We start from the raw sequence: 14,125 nt of genomic DNA, 5'->3' as shown, positions 1-14,125 counted from the left end.
AAAAATAGCTTAAAAATAAATAACCAAAGCTCACCGTGGAGCCGGCGCCCTCCAGGGCCTGCCTGGCTGAGCGGCCTCCAGGGAACAAAGAGCCGTTTGTTCCCGCGCCGAGTGCGCTCGCCTCCACGTGGCTGTGAGACGTGGCCCGGCCGTTCCTTTCCCTCGTCCCGCCCAGCACCAGGGGTGCATCGCTCCGTTAGCCCGCAGCCCAGAGCCCCTCTGGCCGGCGCCTTTCGTTCAGGGCTAACCCTGTTTCCGAGGCCGCCGCAGGGTCCTCTATGACAGGGCACCGCCAGCCTAGCAACGGTCGCTAAGGGGCTGGGAGTGGCCTCCATCCAGGGCAAACCCACCGGTTCCCGCCTCTCAGGCATCTGGCTGGAGGCTCTGCAAACTCAGAGGGTCTAAGGAAGGAAATAAACTGCTAGCAACCGAGACAGACCAGAGAGAGCAGGCACCACGGGCGGCCTTCGGGGTCTGAGCAGCCTGGATGAGGCAGAGGAAGAAGAGAAAAGGAGACGAGCTGTGAATTTGTTATGCAGCCTAGCTGACTGGGACACTTCCAAGGTTGGTTCAACATTTGCACGTAGTTGCAATGTTCAGCCCATAAGGTTCCGTCACCAGGGCTGACAGGTGTCTGCAGACCCCGTAAGGAGGTGCTGAGCAACACACCAGCTTCGGTCAGCACCTCCTTGCCTGCTCTTCCCTCTGCCTCTCTGTCGAAGGGTCTGGAGTCAAACAGAATTACAAGCTCAGTAAGATCATGCCTCAGTTTCTCCTACCAGCAAGACCAGATGAGGAATGAACAATTGTACCCTCCTGATATGGATTTTTGTGTGAGGATTCAGTGCTACCTTCAGCTTTACACAGTGTCTGTAGGTCATGTCAGGTCAGGGTCATGGTGGCTAAGGCTAAGACTTGGGTTAGCGAGGTAGGGTTAGGGTCAAGGTCGGGGTCAAGGTTAGTGCTAAGGCTAGGACTGGGTTTAGAGGTAGAGTTAGGGTCAGGGCCAGGGTTAGGGCTAAGGCTAGGATTGGGGTTAGTGAGGTAGGGTTAGGGTTAGGGTTAGTGCAAAGGCTAGGACTGGAGTTAGTGAGGTAGGGTCAGGGTCAGGGTCAAGGCTAGGACTGGGGTTCGGATTCATGTTAGAGTTAGACCCAGGAATGCGATGACAGCACAGTAAGGGTTCTGTGATACCAAAGTCCTGCTCTTGCTGCTCAGAGTTTGGGACAATAACAGGAAGAATCCAGACCGTGGAGCAGCCTGGAATAGCCCAGCGTGGTGGCTTCTGAAGCAGGCATTGCCCAGCTCATCCTGGCTCCGCCATCCTCACTGACGCTCAGCCCAGAGTAACGCGAAGGGTCTGGAGACTCCTTTCTCTGACTCGATGTGTGGAGCCAATCACGGATTTAGGGCCCAGTGTACAGTTAGTCGCTCCCCCGTCCTCAGCTGTGTTTGAATCTGGAGCTCTGTGGTCCACACCGAGCTGGAGAGCGTTTGGTTTGTGGAGTGAGGAACGTCGAGTACGCACCTGGCTGGTAGCTGGTCCTACCCTGTCCTGTTCACATCACTCCCAGCCCCACAGCACCTGCTGCAGGTGCTTCCCAGGGGCAGGCACCTGCCGGGACCTGTCAGCACCTTGGACAGGGCTGTGTCCTCCTGCTTCCCAGGGCCCCGCACACCCCCCACAATGAACTCAGGTGTGGGCTCCAGCTGGGTGGTCCTGGTGGCTTCCGGGAAGGACAGGAGCTCTGGGCTCCTGGTTTGTCAGGTGGAGGTGATAGCACTTGCCCCACCTGGTGATGCTGAGGTCTGGGAAGATGATCAGGGTTCAGGGCCCTGTTCCAAGGCTGGTGTGTGATGGGGACCAGCCCATAATCACTTCAGTCCTTCTCGCTCGTCCTCACACGAGCAGCTGTCTGAATGCTTCCCACCACACAGGGCTCCTGCCTCCAATGAGAACTGTTCGTCAGGCGCCTGGGCACAAGCCTATGTTCTTGACATAAATCAGATGGAAGTGAAGAAACACACAGAGGCCAGAGGCCCAGCCCCGAGTGGCTCCCACCTCCAGCTCCGAGGCAGGGAGCCTCCGACACAGCGATGCTGCGGGAGGGGAAGCAGCCAAGTCGCTGCTGACATTTGCACGGGCCGGTGAGCGTTCCCTAAGCTGCCTGCCCAGGCGGAAACTGTTCTTTAGTTTCATTTGATAGAAAGCACTGAGGTTCCTCGGGGTTCCAGGGGAAACTCGGAGCTGTCTGCGGAATGTCTGTGAGCTGCTGTCCAAATGCTGTCCGTAGGGAGATTAGCGAACGCCGATGTCCTGGAAACACAGTGAGCCGGGCGTGGCGGGATTCCAGCTGCCGCGCCCCAGCAGGTGCATCGATGGTTTCGTGTTGTACCCAGTTTCCTCGTGCTGCCAGGGAGCGTGCTCTCTGCGCGAGGTCTCCACCCTGTTCTGCAGGGCAAGCTGGAACCATCGCAATGTAGCATTGGAGCCTTGGGGGCTGCATTGACCATTCATGGAGGGAGGGAGGGGGGAAGGGAGACCCTGAGCTCCCGGGACCTTGCAGGGACTGGCACCGGTCAGCGTGAGGGGCCGGTGTGAAGTGTGTCTCCACCATTCCATCGCCCCCCATCACTCATCGCCCATCACTTGTCGCCTGTCGCTCATCCCCTGGTTTCCTGTGACTCGATGGCCACTGGCAGAGGAGGACCAATTCTCAGCAGACACCCCCTCTTCCTACGGGCGCATCACACCCTCTCTCCGCTGCTGCCCTCTCCCCCTCCCACTGACTCACGTCTTCCTCAGCTGCAGCGGTCCCCGTCTCATCATGAGGCCTCGAGGAAGCAGCTGTGCACATGGGCTGGGTAGATGCAGGCTGCCCCAGAAAACGTAGACACACTTTTTTTTTTAGTTCCATTTGCTGTTTTCAGCTTTGAATACACAACTTGCTGAGGTCGGGGGCCTGTCACTCTAACTCTCAGAGTCTCGCTCATTAGGACTCCTCATCAGACAGCTCTTCGTGCTCACACTCATTACACACACGCGGACCCAAAAACACCCGTCAGTCAAAGAAAACAGGGACGTCTGCTGTCCACTGGGCATGACCACAGGCAAAAATCAACTCCAAAGCAAGGCAGGGGGACACGTTCATTGGGGAGCTGACAGCACGGCTTTGGTTAAGTTCACTTCATAGCAAGTAATTGTCCGGATATACAGAGAGAGGTGACACTGCATGGCACCCAGAACTTATTTAACAACCTGCAGTGGGGCCTCCTTGCAAAACGTGCCCCTCTCCTGAAATTCGTTGCATAGATGCTGCCCATAGCATCTCCTCCCAGCCAGAGTGGTCATGACATTCAGTTATCACATGAAGAAAGACCAACGTTCGTCCTGAAAGACGTTTCAAGAAGTGCATCTCTCATTTGCTGGGCGAGACTTCCCACAATTCCTAGTGGCGTGGGTGTAAGCAAGAAGGATCCACGCTCCCAAACGCTTCCCCGCCTTCTCGGTGCATCATTCAGCCACGTTATCGGATGGTTCTGTCCTGGAGACATTCAGCGGGGAGCGGGGCTGGGAGGGGAGGGGAACGGGGCCCTGGGACCATGTGAGGCTGTGACTGGCTGCAGGGAGGAGGCCATTGGGAGGAATCCATGCGACGCCTGTTCTCAGGAGGAGGCCCGGTCCCAGGCCCTCGCCTGCTGTCGCTGGTTTTATTCTGCCTCTGGGGGAAGATCGGGCACTGAGCTGATTTAAAACCCTGTCAGGTCCTGCTGTTGGCACAGGACAGCTCAGCAAACAGCCTCCTGGTCGCCGGCTCCCAGCCCTTAATCGCCTGTCACCAGGCTGCTCTGCGTGTCCGTCACGCGAACTGCAAGTCCTTGCCAACGTGCCTCGCGGCCTCGGGTCACCGGTTTCTGTGCAATTTCACTTTTCCTCTGGTTTCTGAGCTCATTGCATCCCTCGGAACGAGCCTGGTTCTTTGAGAGTCGGCACCTGTCTCCTGTCCAGTTCCAGTCCTGGTGTCATCGCCGTTCCCAGGGGCCCTCTGTGAGGGGCCCTCTGACGGGGGTTACTGCTCAGTGGGACCCATATTCTCCTCGGGACTCCAACAGAGAAACCCCAACATTCTCTGTCCAACCTCAGTAAGCGCCTTCCCTCCCAAGTTTCTATTTCTTTTTTTTTTCTTTTTTTAAAAAATATGTTTCTATTGATTTCACAGAAAGGAAGGGAGAGGGAGAGAGAGAGAGAAACATCAATGATGGTAGAGAATCATGGACCGACTGCCTCCTGCACACTCCCCACTGGGGATGGAGCCCACAACCCAGGCCTGTGCCCTGACTGAGAATCAAACCGGTGACCTCTTGGTTCCTAGTTCCACACTCATCCACTGGGCCACGCCCAGCTGGCCCAAGTTTCTGTTTCTTATTTGTGGAACTTTAAGTCCAGGGAACTGCACTCAAAGACTCCAACCAACATTCTTCAGGGGCCTGGCCAGCTTAGGGACAAGTCTCTGCTAACTCCTGCCTACCCATGTCCCACCTTTCACAGGCCTGCAGGCCACCAAAGAGGTCGCTATCTTCACAGCCAGGTTACAACTCCCACCTCTGCCAGCAGGGGGCAGTCGAAGTTAATGCCTTGGTGACACCCATCCTGAAAGGACCAGGAGGGAAGAAGCAAGTGTTAAGAGATAAGTGGCCGAGCAGGTGTGGCTCAGTGGTTGAGCTTTGATCTATGAACCAGGAGGTCACAGTCCAATTCCCGGTCAGGGCACATGCCCGGGTTGTGGGCTCCATCTCCAGTGGGGGGCGTGCAGGAGGCAGCCGGTCAATGATTCTCTCTCATCAGTGATGTTTTTATCTCTCTCCCTTCCTCTCTGAATCCAATAAAAACATATTTTTTAAAAAGAGAGATAAGTGGAAAACATACCCAGTTTCTTTCTCAGGGAGAATTTTAATTTTATTTCGCTGGTCCAGAGAGGGAGCCCCAGAATCCAAGTCCAGTGCTCTCAGAGGGTGACACCCCTGTCTCCTCTGCTCTGTCTCCTGCCCTCCATGGGATTAAGGCACTGGATTGTGGGTACAGGGGGGGTGGGAGGGAGAGTGAGGGCGTGAGAAATGGAGGGAACAGTATGTGTGCCAGTGTTTGGGGGCTGTGTCTTCCTGTTGTGCCCACTTCACGGCGGCACACATTCAGGTCTCAGAGAACAAGCCGGGGCTGAAATGAATGGCCACGACACAGGGCGTTAAGGGGCTGCCCTGTGCCGGGCAAGGCGTCCCATCTACGCGGAGGTTTGCCCCGGGGAGCCCATTCGCTCGAGAGAGCCAACTTGGCCACCCGTGTGCCCACTGGGCTCCCGTCCCGGGGGACGGCTGCACCCAGCTGGCTGCCCTCCCTGAGGTATTCCCACGTTTCCACGGGCCCAGCTTCCTGCCCACGGGCGTTGGCTCTGTTCGCCAAGAGTAGACACGTGGCATTCGCCTGCTGTGGTTAGAGATCCCCCAGGCCCACCTAGGAGGTGCTTCTCTCTCTCACATTTTTATTTTTTGCTTCATGACTGGCATTTAACTGGAGACTTTGTGGGGCCTTTTGACATTTTTCCCCCAAGTGTTCCCTGCACCCGGCAGCGGTTGGAAGGTTGCGGAGCTGAGCAAGGCACATGAGTCATTTAGCTGCAGTTTGTGAGTTCGGGTTCAGCAAAGGCTCTTGAGGAGAAGCCTGGCCTTTCTGATCCATTTCTGCAGCTATTAACAAAGGTCACGGGCTTTTTCCAGAGTCCACCACCTGCAGCTCTGCTCTTTCCCTCGGAAGCAGGTCATGGTGGCTGAGAGGGTTCAGCCGTCAGCACGGACGATGTGCAGAGAAGAGGTGTCTTTAGTTGTATGTGTGCCTCTTGGACTTTGGGCAGGAAATGGCAGCGCTTGGGTTTTCTGTGCCGCCACTGCCATCCACAGCTCACTCACCAGGAAAGCCAGGCGCAGGCCACAGCCTCGGTGCCCCACCCATGAAGGGCACCAAGCGCTGCATTCTGGGAAAAGTCTCAGAGATTGGTCCTCAGCAGAAACATGGTTTGTGCGAATGCGGAAGGCAAAGGGGAGCAGGTGTTTCTGCATTTCATCACCTACAATAGAGCAAATACAGTAGGCTCGTGTTTGAAACCACAAGCATGGCCACCCCCCAGGAAGTCATGTTTCAAAAAGAAAAACTGAGCAAACACCAGCTGTAATGCTGCACAGGGCAGGAAGGTTCTCTGAGCTTTGACTCAGCTGTCCCCTCCGTGTCCAACCATGACTCAGACGTGACTAGACGACCCAGGATGAATCAAACCCCACTCCATACCCACTAGCTGTGCCCTCCATGTCCAACCATGACTCAGAGGTGACTGGACGATCCAGGATGAATCAGACCCCACTCCATACCCACTAGCTGTGCCCTCCATGTCCATCCATGACTCAGAGGTGACTGGATGACCCAGACGAATCAAACCCCAGTCCACACTCACCTGCTGTCCCCTGGGCTTCGGCTTTGCTGGTGGTGGTCTGTGGGATCTAAAGCAAGGCATCCTGCTAGGCCCTGATGGTGACTCACAGCCATGGGTCCCAGGCTCACCAGCCCTGGCAGTCGTGTACTCAACTGGGCAAGAGTTCATGGGGAGGGACAAAGCTCCCCTCACCACCCACAGACTGTGGGTCAGTGCGTCAGGAATGAATCGTCACAGTGCCAGTCCCAGACTCTACCCTGTGGCGGGGAGACCTGTGAGCGGGGCCTGTGGGGAAGCCTGTGTGTGGAGGGCTGTGTGAGGGGCCCTGTGTGGGGGACCCTATGTGCAGAGGGTCCTGTGTGGGGGGCTGTGAGAGCAACCTGTGGGAGAGGGCCCTGAAGAAGGGGGCCTGTGTGGGGAGACTTGGGGAAGGGGGGGCCCTGGAGACCTGTGGGGGCCCTGTGTGGGGACCTGTGTTCAGGGCCCAAGCATGTTTGTGTTCATGGAGGCAGGAGTCTGTTTAGAGGAGGAGCCATTTTCCAAGGGGAAGCGGGTCGGGGGAATGACCTTCACGGATTGGATGCCATGGTGATGCCTTTGATGTTTGCTCAGGATCCGCCGTGAGCCCAGCGACGTGGCTTCTGGTGTAGAACCATCGTCTCCAGGACGACTGATGACCCGCTGGAGGGCCCTCAGCAGAAACCCGCCCACGTCCCCTCTGGGCCCGCGGAGCAGAGGTAGGAGTTCCTCTTTCCTCTCCCGGCGATTGCGAGACGTGTCCCTGCTCGCCCTGGACCCCAGGAATTGTCTCGCAGGTTCTATTCATCGGTAAATGTGGTTACGATTGTGGGTGAACTGTGAGAGGTTCTTTTTCTTTTCTTCTTTTAGATCAATATTGTTATTTTTAAATTACCTCAAATCCTCTTTGTAGAAAAGATGGAGAGAAAATAATACAATGTGAACGTCATTGCTCTACAGCCCCTTGGTGACCGGGCGTCTGTGACGTGCACGGCCCAGGTCAGCTGAGCAGGACAGGATGGGACACTCGCGTCTATTGAGCACTGATCATGTGTCCAGCAATCTGTATAGTATGTGCTTTCCATGCATCACCTCAGCTGTGTCTCCCCGTTATCTCATGCTGTGGGTACTGGCCTGCCCTCTCGCAGGTGCAGGAAAGGGCTTCCGGAGGCTGGGGCCACAGCTGCAGGCAGGGCCGTGAGGCTGACAGAGACCCGTGTGAGTGCGTAGCCACCGCCTTCGAACGGAGCGCCTCTTCCTCCCTCAAACTTCGGTGTGATTGTCAAAGACCCCGGGTCCCTGCTCCGGGGACTTTTCAAATGCAAATCCCAAGTCCCATTGGTGCCATGTCACACACACCTACTCACTGATTTAATGAAATAAGTGCATTGCTGACTGAGGCCCACTGCGGAGATGAACCAGAAAGAGATAAGTTAGAAACGCACCCTGCTCTCCAAAGGGGGTTCGCAAGCTGTGAGAGGGAGGAGAACACACCCATAATCATGAAAAACAATCCATGGGCACCTCCCTATTGGAGACATTCTCTGCTCCCCACCAGATGGAGAAGCCACCTGCAGGTCACCCCCAGGGGAGCCTGTAGAGGGTGGGGGAGGGCGGGGAGGTGGGGCCGGAGGAGATCGGGGATCTGGAGCCAAAGAGAGAGAAACAGCCCCATGGTCCCGACAGGCGTTCAGAACTGTGATGTAAGAATTGTGACGTGTGTAGGACACTCTGGGGTCTAGTTAAAGGGCCCCTTGTTATCTTAGGCTGAGGGTGGGGCCTGAGGTTCTGAATTTCTATTAAAGTCACATGAGACACTGAGCTGGGAGTTCAGGAGCCACAGTTTGAGTAGCAAAGGTCAAGTTCCCCAGTAAAAAAAGGCTAAAGGTCAGGGGGCAGGACATACAAATGGGCAAAGACAAGGACAGTGTGAAGACCACAAAGAGGGTGCCCCGTTCAGGCCCCACGTGGGCTGAGGTTCCAAGTTCCTCTCTGTGGGCTGCAGGTGGCAGGTCGGCCAGTGTACAGCATCATAAGGATGGAGCACACAGCCACACAAGGCTCCCACTTAAAATAATTAGCCAACAGCCCCATCAGTGTGACTCAGTGATTGAGCATCAACCTAGGAACCAGGAGGTCACAGTTCGATTCCCAGTCAGGGCACATGCCCAGATTGTGGGCTCCATCCCCAGTGTGAGACATGTAGGAGGGAGCTGATTAATGATTCTCTTTCTCATCATTGATGTTTCTATCTCTCCCTCTTCCTTCCTCTCTGAAATCAATAAAAAATATGTAAAAATAATAATAATAATAATTAGCCAACAAAGAACCAGGATGGACATATTCCTGGAAACTCAGTGACTCAGGTCCCATTAAGAACCCAGAACACTCAGGGCCAAGTTAACAGGCCTCCAGTATGACCTCTGGGTGGCCGGGTTTCGTTCATTTTTCAGCTTGTTTGCCTGTTTCCATGATGGTGGCCATGGTTGTGTTGGTTTATTTTCATCCCAGAGGAGTTTCAGGATGTTCTTTCGCACGTTGACCTTGATGTTGGCTAATAGGTAACAGGAGCGATCTGGTGTGGAAGCGTTGACACCAACGTGCTGTGTACACACAAGCCCCTTGGATGTGGGGGGATGTCATCTAGAGAGCGCCTGGCATCCCTCACTTGTAAGAGAAAATCACCCGCTAAAGTACACGCTCAGCCTCATACCAGGGTTCCATCGTTTATTAGCATGAATGCAAATGGGGCTAATATCTGCCGTACATCCCACTGAGAACTTGGCCTTTGCACCTGTCTTCCTCACTGTGCTGGTTTTTGCACGAGTGTGTGATTTTCAAAAGGAATCTGACGTTTCGGTTCTGGATCATCCTATGAAGTGACAGGCAGGAAAATTTGACAAAATGGGCGCGTGCATAAACTTCACTCCCTGTCATTTAAAGTTAACGTCCAAAAGTGGAGAGAGCTCTGAAGGGGAAAGCCAAGGGCACATAGATCAGAAACGTGACGCCCCAGCTACCCCAGGTCAGTGGCGCCCACTGGCAAGCCCAGGGCATGTGAGTGAGCTAACAGCACTTGGATACTGAGGGGAAACAAACTTGGTTGCAGAGTTCAGTTCTCTGTCCTAAGTGATATAAAAGAACAAGATGTTGGGGTGAACCAAGAAAGGTTGCCTAGTTCCAGAGACATGAGCCACCTGAGTTTATGAGAGAAGAGGTCCCCTGCAGAAAGAGCCCAAGAATTCAACCCAAAATCCAGGTGCGGGACACTCCGCTGATGGAGACGCTGGGGTCCTGGCAACAGGGTTAATGTAAATACCGTATTTGGACTCTCCAACCATTTCCACTCTCCTCAAATGTATTTTGTAATGGGGTACACATGTTGGAGGGGGACCCAAATCTATGAGAACAGCACTCAGCAACTGCATTGGTGATAATCCGTGGACTCGGAAGATCTGACGTGAACACCGGAGACAGGTGACCACACTTCGGGCCGGCTAAACAAGGCAGCCCAGAATCTTCCATAATCCCGTCTCCACCAGGCACCCAGGCAGGAACAGGCGAGGAGCAGGGGAAATGGGTCTCTCCCGTCCCATCTCAGTGCCACAGGGAGGATCACTCCCCAGACAGGGCAGATGGCAGACCAGACAGCTTTGTCTGATGAGCTAATTAGTTTCAGCACCTCATTATCACCTCACAATGGAAGCTAAACTAAGAACCCCAAATGCAGGGTGTTGAAAGGGCTCCTTTGAAGGCAGTCAAGTGCAATCTTTAAGTTAAAGGTCTTCATCAGAAATGGGCTGTATTCCGCTCAGGAGATATTGGGGGGGGGGCGGGGAATGAAGATTTAGGAGAAAACTGTTAATAAAACAGCAGGTCTCTGACATTGAAATGTTGTCAAAAATGTGAGGCACGTTCCTGACAAAACACAGAGAAGCTGCATCTTGAAGTGAAAAGAAACTAGGAGCCAGGAGACCTGAATTCAAGTTTCATCACCGCTGACTGACTCCCTCCCTGGAGGTGAGTCCAGTTCTCCGAGCCCCAGTCCCACCCCAGGAAATGCAATCGATGGACCAACAGATGGACTTCCTTCCCTTTCTAAACTCGTCTGTTTTACTGACACTTCGTTAGGGTCAACTCTGCAGCCTTCCAAGCACACCTACGGATGTAACTTTTTCAGATAAAATGATGTTCAGAGTTGCTAAGCATGAAGCACTTTTTGCCCAGCCGGTGTGGCCCAGTGGTTGACCCACGGTTCAATTCCCAGTCAGGGCACATGCCCGGGTGGCAGGCTCAATCCCCAGTAGGCGGCGTGCAGGAGGCAGCCAATCAATCATTCTCTCTCATCATTGATGTTTCTCTCCCTCTCTCCCTCTCCCTTCCTCTCTTAAATCAATAAAAACATATTTTTTTTTAAAAAAAAAGAAGCACTTTTCTTTAATATTGCTTTGGCAGGACCATCTGTCACCAGCCACAGTGTTCCACAAGCCCTGCGCCCAGGGCACTGGTTGAGCTGCAAATGTGGAACCGGATCAGCCAATAGTCAGGGTCCAGGGGTTAAATGACATTCAAGCGTATCCCCCCTCTCAGCTGGGGCCCGCGTGGCATGCTTACTGCGCGTGGGGGAAGCTGTGGGGAGAGCGCTGTGTTTCTCCTTTCAACGTCTGGCTCCCACGCGGGTCTTGAAAATTGGTGCTTAGAGGCACGAGCTGAAGTGCTTTCGCACATGGTTAAAGTACACCGAGATGGGAATGTTCCCTGCTGGAGTTGGGGTTTCGTGGTGTGTTTTTCTGGCATGACATAGAAGCTATTAACACTTCCAAACCGCAGACGTCTCTCTGTTTCCGACTGACAGCTCTGCCCCCATTGGTAGCTGCTGGTCACATGTGCCTGCTTAAATGTAAATGGATTCATATGAGATGGAATTTGAAACTCAGATTCTCACCCGGCCGGTGTGGCTCAGTGGTTAAGCATCAACCTATGAACCAGGAGGTCATGGTCAGGGCACATGCCCGGGTGGTGGGCTCGATCCCCAGTGTAGGGCGTGCAGGAGGCAGCCAATCAATGATTCTCTTTCATCATTGATGTTTCTGTCTCTCTCTCCCACTCCCTGCCTCTCTGAAATCAATAAAAATATATTTTTTAAAATATATAAAAATAAGACTCAGTTTCTCAGGTGCACTAGCCATAATTCAAGTGTCAACAGCCATATGGACTAGTGGGTACTACATGGGCCAGGCAGGTCCCTACCATTTCCATCACCACAGCACCTTCTGTTGGACAGAGCTGTCCACACCGACCATCCCTGGTCCACACCCACCGTCCCTGATCCACACCCACCGTCCCTGATCTACACCCACCGTCCCTGATCTACACCGACCGTCCCTGATCTACACAGACCGTCCCTAGTCCACACCGACCGTCCCTGGTCCAAACCAACCATTCCTGACACCATGGGTACACGACCAACATCAAACATTCTCTGTGCATTACCAGTCCTTTAAGAACTCTAGGTCAGCAGGGGGCAAGGAATGTTTGATTTATCTCGTGGTGCAGTTCAGCAATTTCCTTCATTTGTCTTTGAAAGAACACTGGGTTCTCTCACCCAAAAAAAAAGCTCTAAAAGCAACTAAAATTAGACAATCTTGGGTCAGAGTTAGATATGTTACAGAAAACATACCTAGGGAACCATGTGTACCCTTTTCATTGTTCCATAAAGCGTCAAGCTTACGTACACATGTGTCCTTCACAGGCACACGGGCCGGTCTGTAAAGTGCGTGGAAACACCTCAGAGGAGAGCACTCCTAAGCAAGCCCAGCTTGCCCCCTGCCTTCCTAGGGTCCTCCTTGCTCTCCTACCTCAGCTTCTTACAGCATCTGTTTGCTCTATTGGATCTGATGCAAAGGCTGGTGTGGGCCTTCACAGCCTTCTCGTTGTAGAGATTTATGTTTTTTCCTCTGACCCCTCTTTCTTGAGAAACGGCAATTCATAAAGAAAAGAAATAAGCTGATCACTCTCTCTACGACCGTAAGCCTTTATCTGCTTTGTCTTCTTTCTTTGAAAGGCCCCTCCCTGCTCCTTTGTTTGGGTTGCTCTGTGTGGAGCGTGTTAGCAGCCGAGGCCACACGCAGAAATCGCTTGCTTGCCTGCGAGCACTTACTTCTCTAAAATGTGGAATCCCCTGCAGAGCACTGTCTACGTCAGAAACGAGCATGACCCTGTGGGTGGGCGCATGCCCTCTCAGGATAAACGGTGGGTGTCTGTGGGGTGTGTCTTCTGTCTACTCCCTTCGTCCAGGCCTGAGTCTCTGGTTTTCCCCTGGGGCCCAGGCCTCCTCCCCTGTGGGGGCCACTCAGGAATCCCCTTCACCTGGGCACAGGGCATGGCTACAGGATGCCCACCTGGTGATTAGAACCCTTGGGGCACGACCTCAGTCTAACCCTTCACCTTGACTCCGGACTCAGACCAGATCCGCCGACACGCCGTGTCCAGGAGAGAGGGATGAGGTGGAAACAGAGAACCGGCGGCCGGGGCGTGCTCTGCGCCCTCAGACTCTCCACTGCGGGAACCTTTGCAACCTGGCGCCTCAAACAAGGGCAGCCTCTCGGGAGCCTGCTTCCTCTGGCTGCTGTGACGCCGTGTGGGGCTCCAGCTGTGGGAAGCTCTTAAAAACACCCTAACTTCACCCAGAGGCGGGGCTCAGTGCTTGGGCGTCGACCTATGAACCAGGAGGTCATGGTTCGATTCCCAATCAGGGCACATGCACGGGTTGTGGGCTTGATCCCCAGTGTGGGGCCATGCAGGAGGCAGCTGATCGATGATTCTCTCTCATCATTGATGTTTCTCTCTCTCTCTTCTTCTCCCTTCCTCTCTGAAATCAATATATATATATATTGAAAAGCATCTTAACTTCATAACAATGCCAAGCAAATTATCTCTGCACACGGGCGAGGATGTTTGCGGAGGAAAACTTCCCTGGAACCAGGCAGCTTGCCCCAGCGCATGGCGCTGGCCGTGGGATTCCGAGGTAATTAATAGGCACCTTGTTAAGTGAATTACGTGAGATTAAAATAGCAGCGTGGGGACAGAGCGAGAGATGAATGTCCTCGTCGGTGCTGGATGGAGCTCTTCTGGGGAACCACGTTATAAAGTTCTTTAATTTAAGAAATTACATTGCCAGGGCCTAATATTGTCAGCAAGACAAATACTCCGGCTCGGAAAGAAATATAGATTTAGAGGATTGTACTTAAGGGCCTCGCGGGTGGCTGTGCATCACTGTCAGGCGGGAGTGGCCGGCCCGGAGCTGCATTCCTGGCTCCACAGCCGGTGTTGACAGCAGAGGTGGCCTTGCCAACCTTTAATCCGATGCCCAAGGGCCCGCCTCCTGCTCATTCCCTCTCAGGCCCACGTGCCGTCCTCGTACAGATTTTAGGGTGATTCAGGGATGGTGAGGCCACCAGATCCGGCGATGGTGTCCATTGAAAAGATAGTTTCAGCCCTGGCCAGCTTGGCTCAGTGGATAGAGCATGGGCCCATGGACTGAGGGGCCCCTGGTTCGATTCTGGTCAAGAGCATGTACTTTGGTTGCAGGTTCCCCAGCCCTGGTCAGGGCGTGTGCAGGAGGCAAC

This window comes from Myotis brandtii, unplaced genomic scaffold (assembly GCF_000412655.1).
Source record: "Myotis brandtii unplaced genomic scaffold, ASM41265v1 scaffold1050, whole genome shotgun sequence".
Classification (NCBI taxonomy): Eukaryota; Metazoa; Chordata; class Mammalia; order Chiroptera; family Vespertilionidae; genus Myotis; species Myotis brandtii.
This window is presented reverse-complemented; position numbering follows the sequence as displayed.